Genomic DNA, 12892 nt, shown 5'->3' with positions numbered 1-12892 from the left:
TGCCCGCTGCTCCTCTGTACCTCTGCCTACCTGTGTACCGTACCATTGGCTGTTTTTCCTAGGTAAAACCCTTTGATCCTACACCTACACCAAAATCCTACACCTGCTTTCGAGAGTCTGCATTTGTGACTTCCTGTTTGTGCTATGTCACCCTTGCTGCTTGACATTTCTAGTATTTTTAACAACACTACAGATGAATTTGAACAGCATTTGTTCTTTTAATGATGGATACAAGTTTTCCAGTTGTTTCACTGGTTCCTTTGATTTTCATGCCTGATTGACATAGATGAGCATATTTTGGACCCTTCCACCCCTTCTATTGTTCTCTATTTTTAATGTTATTCCTGTGGTATAGCTGAGGAGAATTCCACAGAAAACTTTTTTTTTTTTTTTTTTTTTGCAGTTAGTGGTGGGTCAAGTCTCAATATGACTGGACAGTTAGGCAAAGTCCTTACCCTTGCTCTGCTTTTGACCAAGGCAGTGTCTCTAGATGGCCGAATTGTGTCCAGGTCCAATTAGAATGGGTTAAATACAGACAACACATTTAATTGTGTATACAACCCCAAATCATAAAAAACTGGGATGTATGGAAATGAAATTAAAATTATTTAGTTTGACTTTTATTTCATTGCTGACAGTATGAACCCAAGATGTTTCTTATTTAGTGGGATCAACTTAATTTCATTTGTTAATATACATCCATTCCTGCATTACAGGTCTGCAACACATTAAAAAAAAACAGGCTGGGATGCTAAATTTTCACTTCTGTAATGTTGCCATTCCTTGTCACAACAATTGAAGATGTTTTGACTTTGATGACACAAATGATGGAACATTTCAGGTGTTATTTTGTCTGATTCTTCCTGCACACGTATTAAGGTGTGCAGAAGTACAGGGTGGTCAATGTTGCATTTTCATTTCAAAATTATCCACACATTCTTATTGGGAACAGGACTACAGGCTGGCTAATCAAGTATCCATACCTTCTTCTTCTGCAGTCACACCTTTGTATGTGTGCAGAATGTGGTTTTGCATTGTTTTAAGTGGCATTTGTAACTTTAATTCTGTACTGTAGTGCTTGACAGAGGATTTACAAAGTCATCACTTGTCCATATGCATATATCAGCTATTGATGAAAGATGGTTTTTAGTTCAGTGCAGTCTGAGGGATTGGAGATCATCTTGCCCTTTACGCACCGGAATTCCTCAAGATTCCTTGAATCGTTTAATGATAATATGCACTGTAGAGCCAGAAATATGCAAATCCTTTCCAATCTTTCTTTGAGGAATGCCGTTTTTAAACATTTTAAATAATTTTCTTACACATTTTGTAAAAAGGATGTTCTCTGCCCGTCTTTGCTCCTCAAACATTCAGCCTTTCATGGATACTGTTTTTGTACAAAATCATGACAATCTGTTGACATCACCTCTTTGAAATAGGTGATTTATTATTTTAATTATTTAAGTTTTACCTCATTACTGTCATGAGCAGCAATGGCAACTTTGTGGTTTTTGTCGAGACCCCTCTGCAATGAGCACAGCAATTCAAACAAAGACTTCATTTATAATCCAGTCTTAGGTCAAAAGAGTTCATACTGAGAACATGTCCCTGTCATGAGCTTGGCGGAAGGAAAGAATTTACAAGCTAACTTGTTTAAATGCACAACTGAGAGGTAGGTATTTATCCTATCTACTGATACAAAGAGTCCACAAAACTCACTGATAAGTGACAAATTCCTTAAAACAGAGGAAGGTGGGAAAGTCAATAACAGACAAACACAAACCCAGCTTATAACTTATTTGAAAAATAAGAAACTTACTGGGGGACACAGAGTTCATTACCAAGGTTGAAAAACTTAGAAAGCACAGATTCTATTTCTTTGTCAAATAAAATCCCAGAGAGAAGCGCATAAAGTAACTGCCACAAGGTGGAAACGCCAACTACTAATGTTGTGGGCTTGGGAGGGAAGTGTGCGCACATAATCACAGAACCCACAGGTGAAGGACAAAAAGAAAGGTGTGGAGAGCAGTGATTAAGAACTAAAGACATGAAGGGAAAAAGGACACTAAAGTGAGGGAACACCTCACAAATCCACAAAAGAAACCATGACACTGTGTGTGTAAAAGGAAAAAGTAATCATGCAAGAACACTGAAGTGTAAACAACCCAAAAATATGTCTACTGGAACTCAGAAAACAACACACTTCAGCAAGCACAAATGTTTGCTCAAGGGGCTGTAACAATTACTGGCCCTAAATTGCCCCCAACATTTATTGGAATGTTTCAGCCCTGAAATGCAGGAATGGGTTTATCATACAAAACATCATATATCTGTTCATACACTCAAAAAACATAACTTGCTCAGTAAACATAAAAAATTATGTAAAGTATTTTCACCCAAGTAAAATGTGTTAACCTAGCCAGAAACAATTTTGCTGAGTGACCTAAGTGTAAATTTGTTGGGTCAACATGATGAATTTGTGTTACTCTTACCTAATTACCATGGTTCAGGCCAACTAGATTTGAAAAGGTAAATGTCGACCTAAATCTAAATTTGTTGGATCAACATGATTAATTTGTGTTACTGTTACTCAATTACCATGGTTTAGGCCAACTAGATTTGTAAGGATAAATGTAACAAAAATAAAAAGTCAGTCCCTTCAGCTGCTCCCTTGTTTGTGCTCAGGGTCACCACAGCAAATCTGAGTTGGATCTGCATGTTGAATTGGTAGAGGTTTCACACTAGATGCCCCTCCTGACACGACTCCACATTACATTGAGAAATGTGAAAGTGGTGGGGTTTGAACCAGGAACCTTTTGTACTGAAACCAAGTGCACTAACCACTTTTCCACCACCCCTGCCCTGTATGTAGTTACAACTACTTTTAAAATGGTACAATTACATGTTAACTTTGCTGTGTTGGATCACACAATTTATGCAGATTCACCCTGGATTTGTTGTGGTCCCGAGCGCAAACAAGTGAGCAGCCAAAGGGACTTACTGTTTTTGTTTGTTTGGTTTTACATTTACCCCTACAAATCTAGTTGGCCTGACCCATGGTAATTAAGTAACACTAATGCAAATTCATGATGTTGACCCAACAAATTTACATTTAGGTCAGTCAACAAAATAGTTTGTGGCTAGGTTAACACATTTTACTTGGGCGGAAATACTTTCCATAATTTTATTATGTTCACTGAGCAAGTTAAATTTTAAGTTGTTGCATGTTATGTTAAAACTACATGATCAGAATGTGTTCACCCATAAAACTTGATATTATATCGTAGAAGCCGAGAGTACCGTCTGCAATGAAATATAAGTCAAAATAAATGTAGGAATCACTGCAGTTTTTTTTTTTTTTTTTAATTGCCTCTAAAAGAGAACATGTGGTTACCCACTTGAACTCCGCGCAGTCTGAGTTGGACTTTGTTAAGTGCATTGCAGCAGCGATAACTCTCGATACCAACCAAATTTTACTGTTGACTAACTCCGGAACTCTTTAGAAATGGCTGCAGTCAGGCTGATGTTCCCACAAACATTTTGTGGGAACATGTGTTTTAGGAATACAGGAATGGCCTGACAGAAAGGATTAGCACTCCGAAGACAGCCAGAAAAATCCAGCTGATGATATAATTAGTAATTATATAATTCAACCCCGGGGAACTGAGTCAATGAGTCAGCATGTCTTCATTTCTCCCAGCAGGCTGAATACTGGTCTAACTGTCCTGAGCATGTCATTTCAGATGGGCCATCATATGTCCAGCTCACAGCCCTTCTGTCATTCAGCAGGAACCTGAATTAAGTGTAAATAATCACATAAATGTATAGACAAACGGATAAATAAATCAATGTTTGGTCCTCCATATCTGTGGCGCTGTGTGTAAAACTTGGCAGAAATGCTCATAAGAATGGTCTTGCTCTTTGACTTAAGAGTTAAAGTCTGAACAAAAAGTCAGCCCTTGCATACCTTTTGTTGTAAATACTCAATAGGGTCACAAGAAATGTGTGCAGAAGGGGGGAAAAAAAGGCAAATTAACTACAAAAGATGTGAAGAATTACACATGACACTACCAGGAACTCATGATCCTCCAGTGCCACCTTATTCCAGAACTGCAACCTACCTGGAGTGTCCAGAAGTACAAGATGTTCAGAGACATGGCCATGGTAAGGAAGACCAAAACACAACCACCAGTGGACAAGACTCACAAGTTGAAACATCAAGATTGGGCTGAGAAATATCTAAAGACAGATTTTTCAAAGGTTTTATGGACTGTTGGTTGGTTTCAAATGGCAGTGACTCTTGATGCTGGGATGGGCAGTTATTATTAAGGATGTTCTAGTTGGACCTTTTTGGGTTGAAGGTGGACTTAAAATAAACCCTCAAACCTCCTGCAATTTTTAGAAGATATTTTCTTTGCGCACTGGTATAGGGAAAAAAAAAAAACTCTGCATTATTCAAGAAAGGTGTCATTTTTTTTGCAGGGCAATGCTTCCGTCACATGCTTCCAAGTACTTCATGATTCCTTCAAGATGGATACATGAACAGCTTGCTTGGCTCCCCATCAAAGGCCAAAGATGACAGAATACTTGTTACAGTTCTGTCTCATCTGTGCACTTCCTGTTTTATTTTTGCGGTCACCTTTCCCTTGTGTACCTCTTAGCTTTCTTCCTCATCTGAGTCTCCCTCAGCTGTCTCTTGTTCCTCTAAATGGTTCTTCTCTTCTTTTCTGCCAGATTGTCTTGTGTATTCATTTCCAGTTCTTTAGTCCTTTTGTTGCCAGTCGTTGCTGCCCAACCCTGGTACCTGGTGTGATTGTGCTCTGTTTTGACCACCTGCTTGTTGTCTCTCTTGGGTTTGGATGCTTCACACTTTGTGCATGTCTGGCTGCTGACCTCCAATAAAGAACCATTTATCCACTCACCTGTGTTTGACCTCAGTTGTTACAGTAATGACACAACCCCCTCCCCCACCTGCCTTAAACTCTATTGAGAACTTGTGAGCCTTCTTAAACCTGGGATTTCGTGTGAGGTAAAAACAGTACACCTCTTTGAACAGCATTTCTGAGGCTGTGGTTGCTGCTGCACAAAAACTGATCATCAGCAGACCAAGAAACCGATAACAGTCCATGAAAGGAAGTTGCGTTGCAGAAATTGAAAAGAAGGGTGGCTTATAAAAAATATAGATCTTGCAGTCGATCAGCAACAAGGCAACTTTTAATAAACAGTTAGTCAATTTTATTCAGTCAGCTAAGGGAAGAGGAACGCCACCCTTTTATTTGTTTGTATTTTTTTATGTGATTTCTGGTTCAAAAGACAAGTTTATCTTGTAGCCCATTATTTTCTAATCAGAATCCATCCATACATTTTCTTCCGCTTTATCCGGAGTCGGGTCGCGGGGGCAGCAGCTCAAGCAAAGCCGCCCAGACCTCCCGATCCACACACACCTCCTCCGAGGGAACCCCAAGGCATTCCCAAGCCAGCCGAGAGATGTAGTCCCTCCAGCGTGTCCTGGGTCTTCCCCGTAGCCTCCTCCCAATGGGACGTGCCCGGAACACCTCTCCAGCGAGGCGTCCAGGGGGCATCCGGAAAAGATGCCCGAACCACCTCAGCTGACTCCTTTCGACGTGAAGGAGCAGCAGCTCGACTCCGAGCTCCTCCTGAGTGACCGAGCTCCTCACCCTATCTCTAAGGGAGCGCCCAGCCACCCTGCGGAGGAAACTCATCTCGGCCTCTTGTACTCGCGATCTCATTCTTTCGGTCATGAGATTTGGCTCATGACCATAGGTGAGGATCGGAATGTAAATCGAGAGCTTTGCCCCCCTACTCAGCTCTCTCTTCACCATGACGGTCCGATACAGCGACCGCATCACTGCAGATGCTGCACCAATCGTCTATCAATCTCATGCTCCATCCGTCCCTCACTTGTGAACAAGACCCCGAGATACTTAAACTCCTCCACTTGAGGCAAGGACACTCCACCGACCTGAAGAGGGCAAAGCACCTTTTTCTGGTCGAGAACCATGGCTTCGGATTTGGAGGTGCTGATTTTCATCCCGGACGCTTCACGCTCGGCTGCAAACGGCGCCAGTGCACGCTGAAGGTCCTGATTTGATGAAGCCAACAGAACCACATCGCTAATCAGAATCTCGGTGCTAAATTTGTTGTTGTTGTTTTCTTGTCTGAAACTTGGTACTAAATTTGCTGCCATCTACACTTTCACAAGGATACAGTTGCTATTTATTTTAATTTATTAAGATCTTATTGTTCTCTTTTTAATTTGGATTTATTTTATTTTATTGGTATCCCAGTGTAAATTTTATTTATATGTATATGTGTATATATAATATGGGTGATTCTTAGACTACGGGCACTTATTATGTCCTTTGATCATATTGTATGAAAAACAGAAAAAAGGGGAAACTTAACACTTTTATAGTTATCTTTACAATGAAAGTGTTTTAAGAAATTTGTTCTAGTCTATGATGACTTTTTCAGCATCATTATATGCAAATATTGCCGTTTTGTGCTTGTCCCACACCCAGACTTTTGATCTTCAATGATAAAAATGAATGGTAAAAAAAAGTTTTTTTTAATGTTTTAAAATATCTCTGAATAAAATAATCAAAACATAATTGGGGTATTCAATGTCATACAACTGTTGTGATATTTTTTTTTTAAACAAAATGTAGTTGTCCCACACTATTGTCGTAATTTCCACCACAACACTGTAATGTCCCTTTAAACAGTTTGTATGAAAGATTGTTTGGGTAGTTTCTATGGAGATAAACAGTGACATCAGAGCACATGTATATAGTGCCAAATCACACAAGGCGCTTTATATTGTAAGGCAATGGTGTAGTGGAAATTACATTTACAAGGCCAATAGTGCCCGTAGTTAAAGAATCACCCATATATATATATGAGGTGAGACAAAGTCACTTTCAAGTCATGAATAAGCAAGTCGCAAGTCAAGTCTCAAGTCAGCTTGCAAACAATTGGTGGTCATTATGACTTGAGACTTGACTTGGGACTTGGAGACTGATGACTTGACAGTGACTTTGCCCCACCTCTGATTTATATACGAGGTCTATTAGACAATAAACCGACCCTTTTATTTTTTTTTAACTACATGGATTTGAATGACGTGCGATTCCACCAATCATGCTTGAACCTTTGTGCGCATGCGTGAGATTTTTCACGCGTGTTGGTGACGTCATTTCCCTGTGGGCAGGCCTTGAGTGAGATGTGGTCCCGCCCTCTCGGCTGAATTCCTTTGTTTCACACGCTGTTTGAGACGGCGCGCGTTGCTTTATCAAAATTTTTTCTGGACCTGTGAGGAATATCCAAGTGGATACTATTCGAGAAATTAAGCTGGTTTTCAGTGAAAAGTTTAACGGCTGATGAGAGATTATGGGGCGGGACATCGCGCAGCGCTTCCAGGCGCCGTCGTCGGCCTGTTTCGACCTGAAAACATCCTAATTTAAGGCTTAATTCACCCAGGATGTCGTGAGAGAACAGAGAAGATTCAGAAGAGGCCGGCATGAGGACTTTATGCGGACATTCCACTGTTTAAGGACATTTTGTAATGAAAGACGTGCACGCAAATTTGCAGAGTCGTTTCCGTGACGACTCGGCGAATCTGTGTGCGCCGCGACAGGAAAAACACCTCCGTGTTGAAAACCATTTGTAAAATTCAGGCGGCTTTTGATGGCTTTCAACAAGTGAGTAACTAAGAAATTAACAGCTTGGGCATGTTCCAACTTGCCCGTTAAGGTTTCCAATGGAGGTGTTTTTCCTGTCGCGACCCCCCGCGGTCGGGTCCGGCCCGACATGCGACTCTGCCCGCACGTTCTTTCATTACAAAATGTCCGTTAACAATGGAATGTCCGAATAAACTCCTCATGCCGACTTCTTCTGAAAGTTCTCTGACGACTTCCTGGATCAACAGAGCCTGAAATGTGGAAGTTTTCAACTTGAAACGGTGAGACGCTGCCGCCTCGAAGCGCAGATCACCATCAGGCACCGTGGGCCGCCCTTACAGCGACACTACCAGACCAAAATCTCTCATCAGCCGTTAACATTTTTACCGAAAACCAGCTGAATTTATCGAATGGTGTCCACTCAGTTGTGCCTTACAGTTTTGAAAAAATTTTGATCAAACAAAGCAGCAGTCTCTGAGCCATTCCTAAACAATGAAAAAACGATGAGAGGGTGGACGACTCCTCACTCAAAGACTGCCCACAGGCGAATGACGTAACCAACAGGCGTGAAAAAACTCTCGCATGCCCACGAGGGTTCAAGCATGTCTGATGTAATTCAAATTCATATGGTTTTTGAAAAAAATAAGGTCGGATACTTTTCTAATAGACCTTTTATATATAAACTACACACTTATTGCTACTTATATTAATTGAGATTATAATGTCTTTGCAATCTGTCCATGTGTAATTGAGCTCCTCAATGTTGTCACGTTTTAGCCTCACATGGACCACAATGAAAATAGGCCTTTGTGTTTTATTGTCATCTGCGTATCATTGATATATTCACCTTTCTGTTTGTTTTTTACAAAATTAACTCAATTAATTCTGTAAATACTGATTTCTGTTTTACTCTAAATACTATTTTATCTGAGAGGGAAAAAAGTGTGGCTTGAGATCCGCCCAACAAGGCTGTCCACGTTGCCAGACTGGGAACTACTCGACTCAGCATCCAACAGTTTGGTGAACACCCGCAGTGCCAGCCACACGGTCAGCTGGTGGTCTGCGGTAACAGGTCACCTGCGCCATCCTGTCAGCTGCCGTCTGGTAGACTGCCACCTGTGAGGCCTCACAGTTGGTCCCAGATATCCTGGACATCTTGATGATGCAAGGACTTAGATGCTTCTCTAGCAATGTGCACAGTTCTGTAACCTCAAACTTTTTGGCAGCTTGATAGAAACTGAAAGCAGGTGTCAGGTCCTTCATGATGCCTCTCACATTTTCTTTGATTTGTGTGGACTGAAATAAATGATGCGCATATTGTCATATTGACCGTGTGATACCTTAGTGATATCGAAATAATTTCTGACTGAAAATAAAATGTGAATTGTTCTTAATGAGTTTTGTTGTTCAGCAAAAGAGGGTGGTTCTGTAACAATATCAGGATCTTCAAGATTGATGCCAGCCCAGTTTTGTTTGAAATCCTGGGAAAAATATAGAAATTGCTGCAGTGTGGCCAGCAACCTTCTGACATCGTACACATGTCTGTATGCTGCGTTGGATTGACTAAAATCCCTCCCGAATACATACATTTAGTTTTAACTTTGAGGAACAGCCTCCTTTGTCATGTGGTAACTGCTCCAAGTGCTATTACTTTAAAGAAATAAAATGATTATTTTTACGGTGTTTGATTATTGTGATTCATGATTTTATTATGGTATATGATGACTTGCTGTTATTTCTGAGTTTTATTCTGTTATAATAGTATGATGATTTTTAAAATGATGACTGAAGTGTGCTTTTATTGTATTTTAATACGTTTTATGAATTATTATTGACCATGATTTTCCGCCACAGTTTCTGACAGTCTGCATGCTCTTATCTATAATATAAGCAAGCTTTGCCCTGAATACAATGTAAAATCAACAAGAACATCATTCAAGCTACACTTTGAACATACTTCAAGAGTATAACTTGCTGAACTACGGTAGAAAACACGCAGAAACTGTCCTTTACAAGGGCATCTGGTGTTATTGCTGACAGACAACCAGAAGTAAATTACACAAACTCTCGCGGCCGCGCGGCTGAAATCTTGGGGTTGCAAATGCACAAACAGAACTCAGTGGAATGAGATCTTGAGTTGGTATTCCAGTTTCTCTACTTCTATGGGTTTTAATGGCAGTTTTTGGACCAACATTCATTGCCATACAGAGTTTGGCAAAAATCAGCAAACAGGCCGGGGATAAGTAGAGGAACAAACAGATGGCAGAGGCTGGTTGTAAATCTTCACCTTATTCCACAAACTCGGACTACTTATTCATTTAAATTAGTCTTTTTGTTTAGTTTTTTTTGTGTGTGTGTCTAATGTTTAGCAGGTTCTGAGCTCTTTAAGATTACCGTCAAGGCATTTGGTTCAACAGTTGCACTAAGCTTGCTTGATTGATCCTGTTGCGTTAATCCTGCTAGCCTGGTCAGGCTAAACCAACCACTGCCAAGGATAAACTATGACAGACCTGTATCTATGTCAAACCTTAAAAAAAAATCCAATTTCACACAGGACGTATAAGAATTGTAGCATATCTAGTAAATCACTGACTGGCTCTTATAGTACCTAACAGACTGTGGCGTTTAGGGGTGATTCTTAGACTACGAGAACTTATGTCCTTTGATCATATTGTATGAAAAACAGAAAAAAGGGGAAATTTCACACTGTTATAGTTATCTTTACAATGACAGGGTGTTAAGAAATTTGTTCTAGTAGTCTGTGATGACTTTTTCACCTTTTTTCAGCATCATTATATGCAAATATTGCCGTTTTGTGCTTGTCCCACACCCAGACTTTTGATCTTCAATGATAAAAATGAATAGTAAAGAAACGTTTTTTCTAATGTTTCAAGATATCTCTGAATAAAATATCAGTAAAATAATCAAAACATAATTGGGGTATTCAATGTCATACAACTGTTGTGGTTTTTTTTTTTAAACAAAATGTAGTTGTCCCACACTATTGCCGTAATTTCCACCACAACACTGTAATGTCCCTTTAAACAGTTTGTATGAAAGATTGTTTGGGTAGTTTCTATGGAGATAAACAGTGACATCAGAGCACATGTATATAGCGCCAAATCACAACAAACAGTTGCCCCAAGGCGCTTTATATTGTAAGGCAATGGTGTGGTGGAAATTACATTTACAAGGCCAGTAGTGCCCGTAGTTAAAGAATCACCCATACACACACACATATATATCTGCTCATGGCCTACATACAGTGGCAAGAAAAAGTATGTGAACTCTTGATGCATCTGACATCAAATTAAAAAAAAAAAAATCAGGCTGCTGTGTATAAGAATTCCTACACTGAACAAAAACACCAATGGGAGCAAAAACAAGTGTTGTGTTTCTATTTTTGGTTTGTGTAAAATGATGACCAAAGCATCCTTATCCTGCCAGCGGATAAAGGCATATGCACTGTGGTCCTGAACACATCGGGCTACGAGGCCAAGATCAACAACTTGCTCAGTTACTCCAATACATACGAGCGTCTGAAGAGAGACCCCACAAGCGGTTATAAGAAGAAAATCATTAACTACCTCCAAAACCTGGAGAAAGAGGGACTCATTGACAGGCAGGCATACTACAGACTGTACCCTGGAGATGCCACTCCATGCATCTATGGACTGCTCAAAATCCACAAACAGGACATGCCACTCAGGCCTATTGTAAGTAGCACAGATTCCGTCACTTAGAATTTGGCCAAGCACCTCAAGTGGATTTTGGCTCCTCTCGTGGGTAACTCAGACCACCATGTAGAGAACACACAAGATTTTGTGAACAAGATCAAGGACCTGCAGCTGGAGGCAGATGAAACTGATGTAATTTGATGTGACATTGTTGTTCACCTGCATCCCCACCGCTGAGGCCATCTGCTGGAGGATGTGTCTCTACTTGAAAGGACCAAACTCACACCAGACCACATCTAACTCTTGGATATCTGTCTTAACACCATGTATTTCCTGTTTAGGGGGAATTACTACAGGCAGATCCATAGTTGTGTGATGGGGTCTCCGGTATCCTTCATTGTGGCCAATCTGTACATGGAGCGAGTGGAGAAGAGAGCCTTGATGTCTTTCACGGGCATCCCTCCCAGCCACTGGTTCAGATATGTTGATGACACATGGTTAAAATCAAGCAACAGGAAGTGGAGGCCTTTACAGAGCACGTCAACTCGGTGGACTCCAGTATCAAGTTCACACGTGAGGATGCCAGAAACAACCATTTAGCCTTCTTGGACTGTGATGTTACGATTGGAGAGAACAGGTAGCTCCAAACAGTGGTTTACAGAAAACCCACTCGCACTGACCAAATTCTGCTCTTTGGCTCAAACCACCCCCTTGAACACAAGCTCCGGGTGATCAGGACTCTTTAACACAGAGCCCTACAGGTGCCCACAACTGCAGAGGGAAGGGCTAAATAACAACAACTTGTCCGGAAAGCCCTCACGGTGTGTGGGTACCCACGATGGTCCCTGGACAAAGTGCAGAAGTCCCAGAGAACAAAGAGACCAGATAGACAGGAGACAGAGACAAGAAGAAGAGTGTCTCTCCCTTATTTAGCAGGAGTAGAGAAAAAAACTACAGAGGATCTTCAGACATCACAAAATCCCAGTTTACTTAAACCTGTTAACACCTTGAGACAGAAATTAGTTCACCCTAAGGACAGGATCCCTAGTTACAAACAGAGCAATGTAGTGTATTCTATCAGATGTCAGGAAAACTGTAACGAACACTACATAGGTGAGACTAAGCAACCTTTACACAAAAGGCTATACCAGCACCGCAGAGAGGGCGCCAGTGGACCTCAGTCTGCAGTTCATCTCCACCTCAAAGACACAAACCACACGTTTGAGGACAAGGAAGTTAAAATCTTAGTCAGAGAAAGGAAATGGTTTGAGAGAGGTGTGAAGGAGGCATTCTATGTGAAACAGTTGAAACCCAGCCTTAACCGGGGAGGGGTCTGAGACACGTTTTGTCCCCTGTTTACAATGGGGTACTCGGATCAAAGCAGTTTCAGTCTTTTGTTCATGGTAATGAGTCGTTCACGCCATCAGGAGAGGCGGCAGTCCCATCGTTAGGAGGGACAGCTGCCCTGTCATTAAGAGGGTGCTAACTAGAGCACAATAGGTGCTAATTAAAGCA

Source organism: Thalassophryne amazonica, chromosome 23, assembly GCF_902500255.1.
Source record: "Thalassophryne amazonica chromosome 23, fThaAma1.1, whole genome shotgun sequence".
Classification (NCBI taxonomy): Eukaryota; Metazoa; Chordata; class Actinopteri; order Batrachoidiformes; family Batrachoididae; genus Thalassophryne; species Thalassophryne amazonica.
Note: the sequence above shows the minus strand (reverse complement) of the source record.